The sequence below is a fragment of the Stenella coeruleoalba genome, assembly GCF_951394435.1.
Source record: "Stenella coeruleoalba genome assembly, chromosome: 13".
Lineage (NCBI taxonomy): Eukaryota > Metazoa > Chordata > Mammalia > Artiodactyla > Delphinidae > Stenella > Stenella coeruleoalba.
Window position 1 is genome coordinate 5621988 of NC_137159.1, and position 13676 is coordinate 5635663.

Here is a 13676-nt window from a genome sequence, read left to right on the forward strand (position 1 = left end):
GGCAGGGTCCTCGTGCCTGGGGCTGGAGGAGGTAGCTCAGCACTGCACCGGGAGGGGATCGGCAACGCGGGTCCGATGGCCACCCACATCCTCAGAAGATTAAAATACACCAGGAAAGATGGCAAACATCCCCAACAAGACTGAAACCATCCTCTAAGTTCCCAGCATGTAGCAACAGAACCCTTCACTCCAGAATGTCATGTCCCTGAAGAAATGGGACGTGTCTGTTTACCATCTTCTTTTGCTAACCCGTAGTTCACACTGATGGTTGAGCCTATCACGTTCCATCAAGAAGCGACCTGCTTTGTTACTCTTGCCAAGGTGGAATGAGGCCAAAGGCAAAATGCCTTCCAAGGACGGGTAGGTGAGAGGCTCTCTCCAAACCCACTCCCCCATGCCTGGTCGCCTGGTCGCCCTCCAGGGTCGACGCCAGGTCCCAGGCTCAGCACAGCACAGTGCTGGGTGCCAGACAGAAGCTCAGCCCCCGCCCTGCCCCGGGGGTAGAGTCTGCACCCTGATCTTCAACAGCCCTTAGAGATCAAGTGAGGATGTTCAAGGATGGGGAACCCCGGAGCAGTAACAGTTACTAGTCCCACCGAGTCTGACACACACTTACTAAGAGTTCAAGGAGCTGAGACGAAGGTGGCCACGATTCTCTGCTCATTGGTGGCCTGGGCACAACTCCTAATCTCTCTGGACCTGTTTCCTCCTCTGCACATCAGGCAATAACAGTATCAATCCAGGGTTGCTGTAGGACTAAACCAGCATGCGGCAAAGTGCCGAGCACAAGCAAAGCTGCAGGAAAGGCTGGCGACTTCAGCAAAACTAAGCCCAACTCATTAACGCCCTGGGCACGAGAAACCAGCCTGAAGTGCAGGGGCTCAAGGCACCTAGACAGACAGCTGGTGGGAGGTGAAATCCCCCTGGAAACAACGCTGTGTGTGTCTGGGGGTCGAGGAGTGGCCTGCCCGCTCCCAGCCTTGGCTGCCAGGGCTCCTGGCCTCACAGACGTGCACAGCCCCACCCCAGGGGCTGGGACCTACCTCCTGCCGTCGGAGGGAATTTAGGGAGCCCTGGGCGCCTGGCTCAGTGTCGAGTCAGCCTTGCCAGGCCTCTGACCCAGTTCCTTCCAGAACCCTCTCCCAGGTCAGGCCGGGACCTGCAGGCCCTGCCTCCTGGCCGTGCACAGGCATCTGCGGGGAAAAAGAGGCCAGAGGCCGGGAAACGGGGCCAGATGCTTGGAAGGCAGTGCCTCTGCGGAAGACGGGGTGCAGGGTGAGGGATGGGGTAAGTCAGAGCTGGTGCAACGAGCCCCACTGGCCCTGCCACAGATAACCTCCCACCTGCCAGAGTGACCCTGGTGCCTGGCCCGGCCTTGGGGGATGGGGCCCTGAGGAAGCAGTCCCTCCCCACAGATCCCTGACCCTGATGACCTGCCATCCGCTCCACTGCACACCCCGGTTCCCGTGAAAGGAGACATGGGAAAGGAGCTGATGTATACGAAGGCCGTTCTGTGGCAGGACTGAAGGAACTTCCTAGAAGGTGACGTCAGCCAGGGACGACTTCCAGGTCGCCAGTGACACCGGCAGCTCCCACCACAGCCGGCCACCAGGTTACAATGAAAGCAAGTCTAAGACCAACTTTTGCCTCATACATACACAGGCGTTGTTGAACTAATCTCGTTTATTAGCCAGCAAGGACAAAGGACGTTCGTACATCCTATTAGGCAGGCTCAAGAGAGTGCCAGTGTGCTCCAGACCACAGCTGGCATAGAGTATCCATTCGAGCCAAAGCCAGGCGGGCATCAGGTGATGGAACCCACCTGTGACCTGGGCTGGACTCAGGATGAGTGGGGCATCGTCCCTGTGGAGAGTCCTGACGTCCTGTTCACGCAGGCGTGGAGAACGTTCTCTACAACATGGGCCTTTCATCTCAGCAAGGAGGGCGCGGGGCTCGATCACATCACACACGTCAGTAGGTCACTGTTATCGGCCAGGAAAATCCATCCCGACATTCTGTTGGTTGTTGATCGCCACAGAGATGGCAGGAAGCCTTCCCTGGGGTAGGGGCTTTTTAATAGAAGGCCAGATGGTCTCCTGACTGGAATTCTTGTAGCCCCTGGGGCACAGCTGCATCTCAGAACCACACATGGAGTCCCAGACGTCCACGTGGTTTCAAAGTCAGTTACGTGAGGCATGAGAGGAGGTCGGCCTGACCCCAGGGTTCCCAGCAAAGGTGCAAACCTGAATCCAACCACAAGCAAACACCGGACAGAGAGCAGGGACCTTCCACAGAGTGCCTCACCCACGCTCTTCTAAAGGGTCAACATTGTGAAACACAGAAAAGACAGTGACCTGGTCCCGAGGAAGGAGGCTGAAGAGAGAGGACACCCAGATGCTACGAATGGCCTTCGGCTCTAATGGGCATCGTTGGGACAAACGGGAGAATTGGTACAAGGTCTGTAATTGGATAAGGATATCGTGCAAAGGACCTGATTTTGATCACTGTGCTGCAGTTATATAAAAGCATTCCTTGCTTTCAGGAAATACACCCTAAGGTATTTAGGAATAAAAAGATACGCCTACAACTTACTCTTAAATGGTTCAGGAAAAAATAAACACACACACACACACACACACACACACACACACACACAGGGTAGGGGAGGCAGTGGAGAAGAACAAAATAAACACTAAAATGTTAACATTTGGCAAACTAGGTGAATGTTGTGGGAATTCTTTTTACTATTTTTGCAACTTTTCTCTAAATGTAAAATTATGTCAAATAATTTTTTAAGTTAAAACTTAACACCTGAGGGCTTCCCTGGTGGCGCAGTGGTTGAGAGTCCGCCTGCCGATGCAGGGGACGCGGGTTCGTGCCCCGGTCCGGGAGGATCCCACATGCCGCGGAGCGGCTGGGCCCGTGAGCCATGGCCGCTGAGCCTGCGCATCCGGAGCCTGTGCTCCGCAATGGGAGAGGCCACAGCAGTGGGAGGCCCGTGTACCGCAAAAAAAACAAAACAAAAAACTTAACACCTGTAACCCCATCCACACCTGGCTGGTCTTCTCACCTGCTCGTGGGCCCGGCTCTCCTTCTACAGTCCCGGACCTTCTGCACATACCGGGGGCCACCCCACTGCAGGCAGCCACCAAGGCCTGTGCTGGGTTCTGGGGACCCCTTGACCCAGCAGCAGGCCTTCAGGGGCTCCCAGATCTCTGAAGTTCCCAGGAGCCTAAAGCAGCAGTCAGGACCTCCACTCTTGTGAAACCTCTTCCTGTCTCCCTGCCCTCGGGGCCCAGTAAGGACCCACTGAAACTGTTGCCCAAGCCTTGTGTCACCCCCCACCCCAATCTCGCTCCAACTCCAGGAACCGGGAGGGGCTCTGAGTCAGGAGCCCTCTGAGCTGGCCCTGCCCACGTTGTGATAGGTTTCACCATGGGTCAGATCCAAGCTTTTGTTTCCATAAACAAAGACCACTCAGATGAGAACCAGTCACAGCTCTTTACTCAGAACTGGCAATAGCGAGGGAGTTATCCACCGTCACTTGGTTTCGGCAGAGACACAAAGGCAGGCGGAGGGGTGGGAAAGCTCTATAATGGAAGAAAGGGAAGGCTCCAGGGGTGCTCTGATCGGAGGCTGTTGCCAGCTCACGAGAAGCCGGGCATCCTATGTGATTGGTCAGGGATACGTGTTTGCCTTTCTCTGGTTGGTCCTAAGTTGGAAGTAGGGACAAAAACTAGGGCACTTGGGACTTCCCTGGTGGTGCAGTGGTTAAGAACCTGCCTGCTAATGCAGGGGACATGGGTTCGAGCCCTGGTCTGGGAAGATCCCATATGCCGCAGAGCAACTAGGCCCGTGAGCCACAACTACTGAGCCTGCGCGTCTGGAGCCTGTGCTCCGCAACAAGAGAGGCCGCGATAGTGAGAGGCCCGCGCCCCGCGATGAAGAGTGGCCCCCGCTCGCCACAAGTAGAGAAAGCCCTCGCACAGAAACGAAGACCCAACACAGCAAAAATAAATTAATTAATTAATAAACGCCTACCCCCAACATCTTCTTTAAAAAAAAAAAAAAAAAAGAATCCACCTGCCAATGCTGGGGACACGGGTTCGAGCTCTGGTCCGGGAAGATCCCACATGCCGCGGAGCAACTGAGCCACAACTACTGAGCCTGAGCTCTAGAGCCCGCGAGCCACAACTACTGAAGCCCGCGCGCCTAGAGCCCGTGCTCTGCAACAAGAGAAGCCACTGCAATGAGAAGCCCGTGCACCACAACGAAGAGTAGCCCCCGCTGGCCGCAACTAGAGAAAGCCCGCGCGCAGCAACGAAGACCCAACGCAGCCAAAAATAAATAAATAAATTAATTAAAAAAATTTTTTTTAAACTTAAAAAAAACAAAAAAACTCGAACAGTTGTCAGTTATGAATCAAGTCCTGGCCATTTGGGACCAATCGTTGCAGGGGTTAGGGTCTGGCTTCCTGGGCCGGCCGCTAGAGCAGGACTCTGACTTTTGACAAGCCTAACTTACAGACGACAGGCTGGCTTCCCGGGCAAGCTGCTGCAGATTGTGGGTCAGAGTTCTGCTTTTATATATTTTCTGGCTGTTGTCCATTTGTGTATTCAGTCTCTCCATTTCCAAGACCAAAAACCTCTGCCAGTACCCAGTGATCTCAAATCCCAAACTTCAACCCCCACCTGGAAGGTTTTTAAAAGGAGCTAGAACAACCAGGTCCCTGAAAGGCGCCCACAGATAGGTCACCCAGCCAAAGACACTGGAGCGTGAGCCCCGGGAGCCCCAGGCATTTCCTCAGCAACATGATTTCTCGGCCTCCGAGAGCTGCTGTAGCCCCAGCATCTCAGCTGAGCCGTCGAGCCAAGGTTCCAGGCCTCCTCCCCAAGGTGGCACGTTTTCCCCCCAAAACGCCCTCACTTCCTGGTAGCTCACCGTTCTCATCATTGTAAGCCCAGCTGGCCACTCCCTGCCCACAGCATTGGCCCAGGTCTCGGGAGTCAGGCCCAGGCTTGGGCAGGAAGGATGACCAAATGCTCACTCATGACGGTGCCGTGCTCTTTCTCCAGGAAGTGGTTCAGGTATGCAGAGCTCGATTCTGTCTTACTGCGGAAAGTTTCTGTGCTGTGATGGTCACGGCTGCTGCGTTTAGTCATTCAGAGTATGAAACGCGATCGTCACACTCACCTTCCAGGCCCCTCCCTTTCTTTTTTTTTTTTAATTTTTCACTGTTTATCTTTTATAACTTTTGAATTTAACTTTTATTTTATATTGGAGTATAAGTGATTAACAATGTTGTGTTAGTTTCAGGTATACAGCAAAGGAATTCAGTTATACATATCCGTGTATCTATTCTGTTTTCAAATTCTTGTCCCATTTAGGTTACTACAGAATATTGAGCAGAGTTCCCTGTGCTCTACAGTAGGTCCTTGTTGGTTATCCATTTTAAATATAGCAGTGTGTACATGTCAATCCCAAACTCCTAATCTATCCCTCCCCCCAACCCTTCCCCCATCCCGGTAACCATAAATTCATTCTCTAAGTCTATGAGTCTGTTTCTGTTTTGTAAATAAGTTCATTTGTATCATTTTTTTAGATTCTGCATATAAGCGCTATCATGTGATATTTATCTTTGTATGATTTACTTCATTTGGTATGATAATCTCTAGGTCCATCCATGTTGCTGCAAATGGCATTATTTCATTCTTTTTATGGCTGAGTAATATTCCACTGTATATGTGTACCACATCTTCTTTATCCATTCCTCTGTTGATGGGCACTTAGATTGCTCCCATGTCTTGGCTATTGTAAACAGTGCTGCAATGAACACTGGGGTGCATGTATCCTTTTGGACCATGTTTTCCTCTGGCTATATGCCCAGGAGTGGGATTGCAGGATCATATGGTAGCTCTATTTTTGTTTTCTAATGAAGCTCCGTACCAGTCATCTGCACACAACGTCTCCAAACCCCGCCTTGTCTCCAAACCCACCGGAGTTGTAGTGAGTCTGTTATGCAGACACATGGCTACACAAAAGTTCTTAGCAAGCCCAGACCAACCTTCAAGATCCAGCAGCCAAGACACTGGCCCCATCCATCTTAGATGCAGGAAACATCAAACTTCTTAATTTTTCCAAACCAAATTAAATCTGGCCCTGAGCCTGCCCCTTTCCAAACACAGACACACATACCTTAGTCAGAGCTGGTGAGAAATTCAACCTCAGTCAAGTCCAGGGTCATACAAGAATCCACAGGAAGGACCTCACCACCAATATCTTCCCTCTGCCCAGGGGCCACACGAAAAACCCTCTCTGGACAGACGAGCCCAGCCCCAAGGCCCTTCATCACTCTCAAGGTCACGCTGCTTCATACCTGGTACCCAGGGACACCTGTGGCCATCCATCCACACACACACACACACACACACACACACACACACACATAGAATTAAAAGATACTTTGGAGAAAAAGGTAAAACCATGACTCTCATACAAATATACAAATAAACATGTATTTAAAAGGCATGAGGGATACATGCAGATGTTATAACGGGATCAAAGGAAAAGGCAAAACAGCACAATTTGTGTGGAAAAAGCAATGTTGGGATGAATTACAAATGGAGACAAAACTGTTTTTTCCAAGAGGGTAGGGGGAAACCAGTCACATCTCTACAGGACAGGAGCCAATTTCCATGCCTCTCAGTTTCTTACAACTTACAATGAGTGGCAGAATAGCCCCAGGTAATGAACAGGGCTAGACTCTGATAACCCAACCCCAAAGGGTGTACTATAGACGATGCATAGTTTTCCATTGAATCACACCTTGTTTTTCTTCAACCAAATCTCACCAAACTCCACCCTTGCTACTCCATTCCTCGCTCGCCTGGGTCAACCCAGGCGAATCCACTTAATGGGCTCAGATCTGCTGGAGGGGGAAGGGCTGAGAGGCTGAATAGACAGACAGACAATGGCCAGACCCTATACACAAACAGAATTCTGACCCGCCATCTGCAGCAACCAGGCCAGGAAGCCCACCCATTTTCTATAGTAACCAGCCCAGGAAATTAGAGTATTGCTCTAGCGTGCCCGGCAACCAGGGAAGCCAAACGATAATCCCTGTAACAATTGGCCCCAAATGGCCCGGACTTGGTTAGTAACTGACAGTTGCCTTAATATTTGTCCCCATCTCCTGAGCACTTCTAACTTAGGAACAGCCAGAGAAAGCCAAATACACACCCCTAGCCAATCTCATATGACACCCGGCTTCTAGTGAGCCGCCCCCCAGCTTCCTCATGTCAACCACCTCCAGTCAGGGCACCCCTGAAACCTTCCCTCTTCCACTATCAAGCTTTCCCACTCCTCCGCTTGCCTTTGAGTCTCTGTCAAAACACAAACGATGATGGTTGACTCCCTCGCTCTCACCAGCTCTGCATAAATAGTCTTCGCTTTTCTCACGTGGGCAGTTTTCATTTATTTGCACAAGGGCATACTGTGTCCAACAGCTTATAAAGTACTTGTTTACCCCCTATAACAAGAGACGCCAGAATTCAAACTCCAAAGGCTCAGCCTGCCCACACGTACTGGAGAGCAGAGAAAACTTACCTTGTTCATTCTCTACAGAGGCAAAAATAAGAGAGCTACACTTCACTCATCTTCCTGTCCCCCAGGAAGAGTGCAAGGACACAGGTGATCCGCATTGAGTCCCCATCCCTTCCTAGCCTCTGAGGGCTGCAGCAGAGCTGACACGACACTCCTGTAAGAAGCACCTGCCCTGTTTGGGAAAAGCATCTTAGGAACCTGTTTGGAAACAAGCAGTTTTTAGCAGACAGTTGCTCTAATCTACAGATCCTGCACTTCAGCTGCAACATTTCCAGCCTCCAGCCAACCCTGCTCGCTTCAGACTGGTCCCCACAATCCGAATTGGCTCTGGTCAATCTGTCCTGTGGCTGTTTGTCCTGAATTCAGGGGTTTTTGTATCGTGACAGACTCCCTCGGTTTGTCTCAAGTCTGAAGTTAAGGGGAGATTCTGTCGGCAACCAAGGAGCTCTGTTCCATCCCGAATGGCGGGTTTTCTCCTCCAATGCCAGGGCTTGTCCCTATACTTGTGCTCCTAAGTGTTCCTGAGTGTATAGTTCTACCACCCCTTAGACTGTCTAACTGTTGACTATATCGTGCAGGGTTACATACACAGCACCCTTAGAGCTGTCCGTGCATTTATCTTGATTCCAAAACTCTGAACGTATGGCCAGCATATATGTGAGCTCATTGCTGGTGAAATCTAAATGTCAATAGAATAGTATACCCATAAAAATAAAAAGCACCTGAATACCTCAGGGCCTCCCAAACCTACCTGCACCCTATGCAGAATCCCACTGTCTGAGCCCTTCCTCCTGGCAACTCATCACAAGACCACCTTTCCCAATCCCACTCTGGGTCGCCGCTGCAGCTCTGCCTAATGCCAGTCCCGTTGCTGACTTTGCCCCTTGAGTCAGATAGCCGGCAACGCAGACTCTATTCCAAGAGGTCTTTCTTCAGGGTGGTCCCCCTCTCTCCTTAGACCCCAGAAGACCCTCATTTCCAACACTTTGGCAGGTGGCCCTGAAACGAATCATCCTCTGCAGCTTTTCTTACAAACCTAGGGTGGTGGTGAGGGGCAGAGGTGGACAAGGATGGAGAATGGAGAAATCAGGAATTGCAAGAGGTCCTGAAATCCTTACCCTCCCCCATGCCCCCACCCCCGGGGACTTATCAGGAGGGTAGATTCATTACATTCTCACGCGCATAATTTACCACTTACCAAGGATACAGAGATTCTGTTATTGACCCATAAAATTAAAACATTCATTGAGAGCATTGGTGAACCCATCGTGGCTTTTTGTATCCATATGCGTACATCTTCTCAATTAACAAATGGTCCAAACACCACGACTCTTATCAAGTAGGAGACTGAAGCTTTTGTGACTGACTTAAAGCTACTCTCAGCCTTTGAGCCCCCAACCCAAGATCTGGAGACCCCCCCCAGCCCTACAAGTGCCCCCTGGGCTCTGGCTCCCCTGGGCTTTCCTGGGATGGGAGTGACCAGTCTGCTGTTTCAGGCAAAAGCCTGTCACTTCCCCGCACGTGGTCCTTGAGCAAATCACAGCCTCTCTGAGTCTCCTTCCCCAAAGAAAACACAGCAATACCTTCCCTGACCAGCTGGCTCACCAGGCTGATGTGACGATCAAACAGCATGGAGTTTGTGAATGTCATTTGAAATGGTTTAAAAAAATAACCCCCAAAACATATGAATAAATAAATAACTGAAACCAAAGTCGTACACACAGAAGACACTATTACCAATGAAATATCGTTTTCCTTCTTACCATAATTCTTCTGGGTGAGCTTGGGCATGAGGGGAGCGGCCATTACTACAGTATTTGCATTTTTATAAAGGGCTATTTATTAATTCAGGGGAAAAAGAATCCAGGAAGGAACTAACACGGGTTTGGTTCCAGCCCCATTACCGGCAGTTGTATGACTTTGGGCCCTTAATTTAACTGCTATGAGCGTCCATTTCCTCATCAGTAGGTTAAGAGGTGATAGTACCTGCTTATAAATTGTTGGGAGGGTTAAAGGAGATAATTCATAGATAACACAGTTAGCTCTGGTGTCTGAGTTATAGGAAGTTCTTTATTATTATTATTTTTTTATTTTATTAGATTCCCATAGGGCCAGATCTGAGAAAACCAGGGGCTAAAAACTCTTCAATTCCACAAGAATCTATTGACTGTCAAATTAGCATTGTGCCAAGATTATATAGAAATGCAAATATTGGGTTTCCCTGGTGGCGCAGTGGTTGAGAGTCCGCCTGCCGATGCAGGGGACACGGGTTCGTGCCCCGGTCCGGGAAGATCCCACATGCCGCGGAGTGGCTGGGCCCGTGAGCCATGGCCGCCAAGCCTGCGCCTCCGGAGCCTGTGCTCCGCAACGGGAGAGGCCACAACAGTGGCCTCTTTTGCACGTAATGCAAAAAAAAAAGAAATGCAAATATTCAACGCAGCCCACTGGCCTCAACAAGACTGTAATCCCACTGCGGGGATCAGCACACCCTTGAAGGCAGGACCCATGGGTACCTGGTCGTGTATTTTACTTCCTCACGTCGTGTAAGGTGCTCATTTGGACCTCAAATGAGACCCGGAGGAACATGGGTCCTGCAGGAGGAGCCCGGGCACTGCGACCTCGATGGCGCCCCTAGTGGAGCAAGCGGACGCGGCTCCCTCCTACCTGGGCAAGATGTAGATGACGTCACTGGTGCCTGGTGCGAGCATGCGCAGACTTGGGAAGAGGGGCCTCGTGCACTTCCCCAAACGGAGCAGGTTGGTTCTGGAGTTCCCTTTGGAGTCTCCTCTGAACATCTTTCAAAGGAGTGGACCCAGCCAGTGGGACAAGAGAGTCTGATGCTTTAGGGACTCAGTATCTTCCAAACATCAGGATGCTTAAAGGCCAGGAGGATTCCCAGGTAGCAACAGTACTATACTTCTCTCCTTGGCCCTTTGCAGTTTTATGACCTTTGTGAATACGTGTTCTCATGTAACCCCTCCCCAAACTGCTGTGCAGGGTTCTCTCTCTTTGACAGAGGGAGGTTAGGTGGTTTGCCCAAGGGCACCCACACAGAAAGCGGCAGATTCAGACGACAGCACCCCTTCCCCAGGCAGCCCATCTCTGGAGGAGCCCCTTTGCCAAGCTCCTCCAGTGTGAGGAGAACAGGGGTGGCTGGATAGAAATGCAGATTCCAGGACCGCTCCCAGTGTCCAGTGCTGGAAGTGCACATGGCCCAAGAATCTGCATTTGTAACCTGCCCACTTGAGTCTGAAGTAGATCTTGGACTATATGTGAGAAAATATATATATAAGACTGTCCTGGATCCCCAGGCAAACCACCAGATGAGTCTGTCTCGCTGTCACCCTCCCATTCTGTGTGTGCGTGTGTGTGTGTGTGTGTGTGTGTGTGTGTCCCTCTCTGTCTCTCTCATCTCGGAGGAGAAGGAACAAAGAAACCCATGTAAAAGGAGCTGCGGAAACAATCTAAATGGTAAGTTTGTCTTTTCTAGAAGGAAGCAGAGGTGTCACCTGAGGGCAGAGGAAGAGAACCCAACAGGGAAAAGGGGGTTAGAGAGCCTTCTTCCTTCTCCTCCCAGGTTCCTGCCGGGCACCTGCCACGCTCAGCCCAAGCCTGCTGAGCTGGGCCGGGGCCAGGCCAGGGTGCGCTGGCGTCTGTCCTTCCGTGAAAGGCTCGGGCTGGTGGGAGCCAGATTCCCCGGCTGCCCAGCGGATCCCAGAATATTACCCACTGGGCACCAGGTCAGTCCTCAGCTTTGCCCAGACCCCTCCTGCTGAGGGGTATCCACCTGTGACATGTGGACACGGTGGGGAGCAAGGCTTGTCTGAGCTCCAGGACGTGAGCTCTCTGCTGGGAGGAACGTTAACACCGAGTTTTCAGAAACCCGGTTGGCTGTCTGGTTTCGTCCTAGCCCCACACCTCCTGAGCCTCGACTTCACCTGCACAGAGACCCCAGGGAGACCTGCGCCCACGCCGGCGGCCCCCTCTGCACAGCCCGCCCGCAGGGTGCCCACGCCCCTCCTGAACCAGTCTAAACCACACCCCACATCCCCGCAGCCTGTGAGGGGAGACCCAGCTAGCCAGATGGGGTGACCCTCACCTTGGAATTTGCTGCTCGTTTCCCGCGCAGGGGCTGGAAGCGTAGTTACAAATTAAAAGCAAGAGGCTGACTTCCTTGCTGAAAACAAGGGAAGAGGCTTTTCTGTCTCCCTTTTCTCAGAGCTTGATTTGCTTTAGAAAGCGTGTACATTCTTTCTCTGTCTCTCTGAAGTGTACGTCCATCTTTCTTAGAACCTAAGTAAGCCTCTTGCCAGCTCTAGGTGTGTCTTTCCCGAGGACCTGGGAGCCAGGTCTGGAAACACGGAGGGAAACAGGCCTGTCTCCCAGTTTCTGTGGGTGGGCAGGAGGTGCCCTTCAGCAGGTACCAGGCTCCAAGCTGCAAAACTCCTTCCTAGCGGAAAGACAGACGTTCACCTTTCCTGGGCATAAAAGCAATGAACGAACCCAGATGGTGACTCTAATTACCAGGTAAATTTAAGATGAGCTCTGTGGAAGGAGGTGCCGGCGAGTCCTCTTAACATAAGGACTAGCTGTCGTTTACCTTGAGGACGAGGACGCTGCATCTGCTGAGCTACAGGAGCGGTGAGATTCCTTCCTGCCTCTGCCTTCTCTCAGCAGACAGCCGGAGAGGAGCATCACATTCTGGTTAATGCTTATTTGATGATAAACTTTTTTCTTCCTCTCCTTCCTTTGTGGAGACTTTCTGGGTTGGGAGCTTTTTTTTTTTTACATCTTTATTGGAGTATAATTGCTTCACAATGGTGTGTTAGTTTCTGCTTTATAACAAAGTGAATCAGTTATACATATACATATGTTCCCATATCTCTTCCCTCTTGCATCTCCCTCCCTCCCACCCTCCCTATCCCACCCCTCTAGGTGGTCACAAAGCCCCGAGCTGATCTCCCTGTGCTATGCGGCTGCTTCCCACTAGCTATCTACCTTACGTTTGGTAGTGTATATATGTCCATGCCACTCTCTCGCTTTGTCACAGCTCACCCTTCCCCCTTCCCATATCCTCAAGTCCATTCTCTAGTAGCTCTCTGTCTTTATTCCTGTCTTACCCCTAGGTTCTTCATGACATTTTTTTTCCTTAGATTCCATATATATATGCGTTAGCATACGGTATCTGTCTTTCTCTTTCTGACTTACCTCACTCCGTATGACAGACTCTAGGTCCATCCACCTCACTACAAATAACTCAGTTTCATTTCTCGATTTTGGCAGGCTGCCCCAGCACCCCCGTGGCTCCCCAGCCCTGCCCACACGCTGAACAACAACACTCCTGCAGAAACACCAGGGGCAAATCTGCTTCCCCTGGGATGCTTGCTGACACCAGGGGTCTGGCCATGCTCCCTGACCGGAAACAAGCCCCACCTCTGCTTCCCAGACCCAGCTGTTGGCATCTCACTGCCCAGGTGGATGCCTGCATTCTAGAACTGTTCACAGCAGGAAGGGAAGCAGCAGTGTGAACGCTTCTCCTCCTTTACTCTGTGTGACGCATCCTCCCTACCCCCCACCCAGCACCGGACACCTTGGAGTGACTCTCCTCAACCTCTCAAGGGGTCCCTGGCAGGGACGTGGGGACTCAGTTGCTTGGGGGAGGGAAGTTGGAAAGGGAGCTGGCAGAGCGAGGTGCACCAAAGGCATTATTCAGTTCATTCTCTAGCATTCACTGGGGAGCGCGCTTTGAGTCCCATTTTAAAGATGTGGAGACTGAGACTCAGAGGGTGTGTGGTGACTTGACTGAGCCCCACCAGGAAGCAGCCCGGCCTATCAGTTCTCCCTCCTCGACATCTCCGGGCCTTCGGGCTTGGGCTGGTCTGCGCTGACTGCCGGCGAAGGGCTGAGGCTTCTGGACAAAAGCCAAAAGCCAAAACAGCTTTAGAAGCTGTGCTGTGTTTCAACACAGGGCTTGCCTAACAGCATCACTTACAAAGAAGCGAACCCAGAACTTCTCTGCCCGGTTGAGAAACAGCATGTGGTTTACTCTGTGCAAAACAGAAGCACGTTATGAA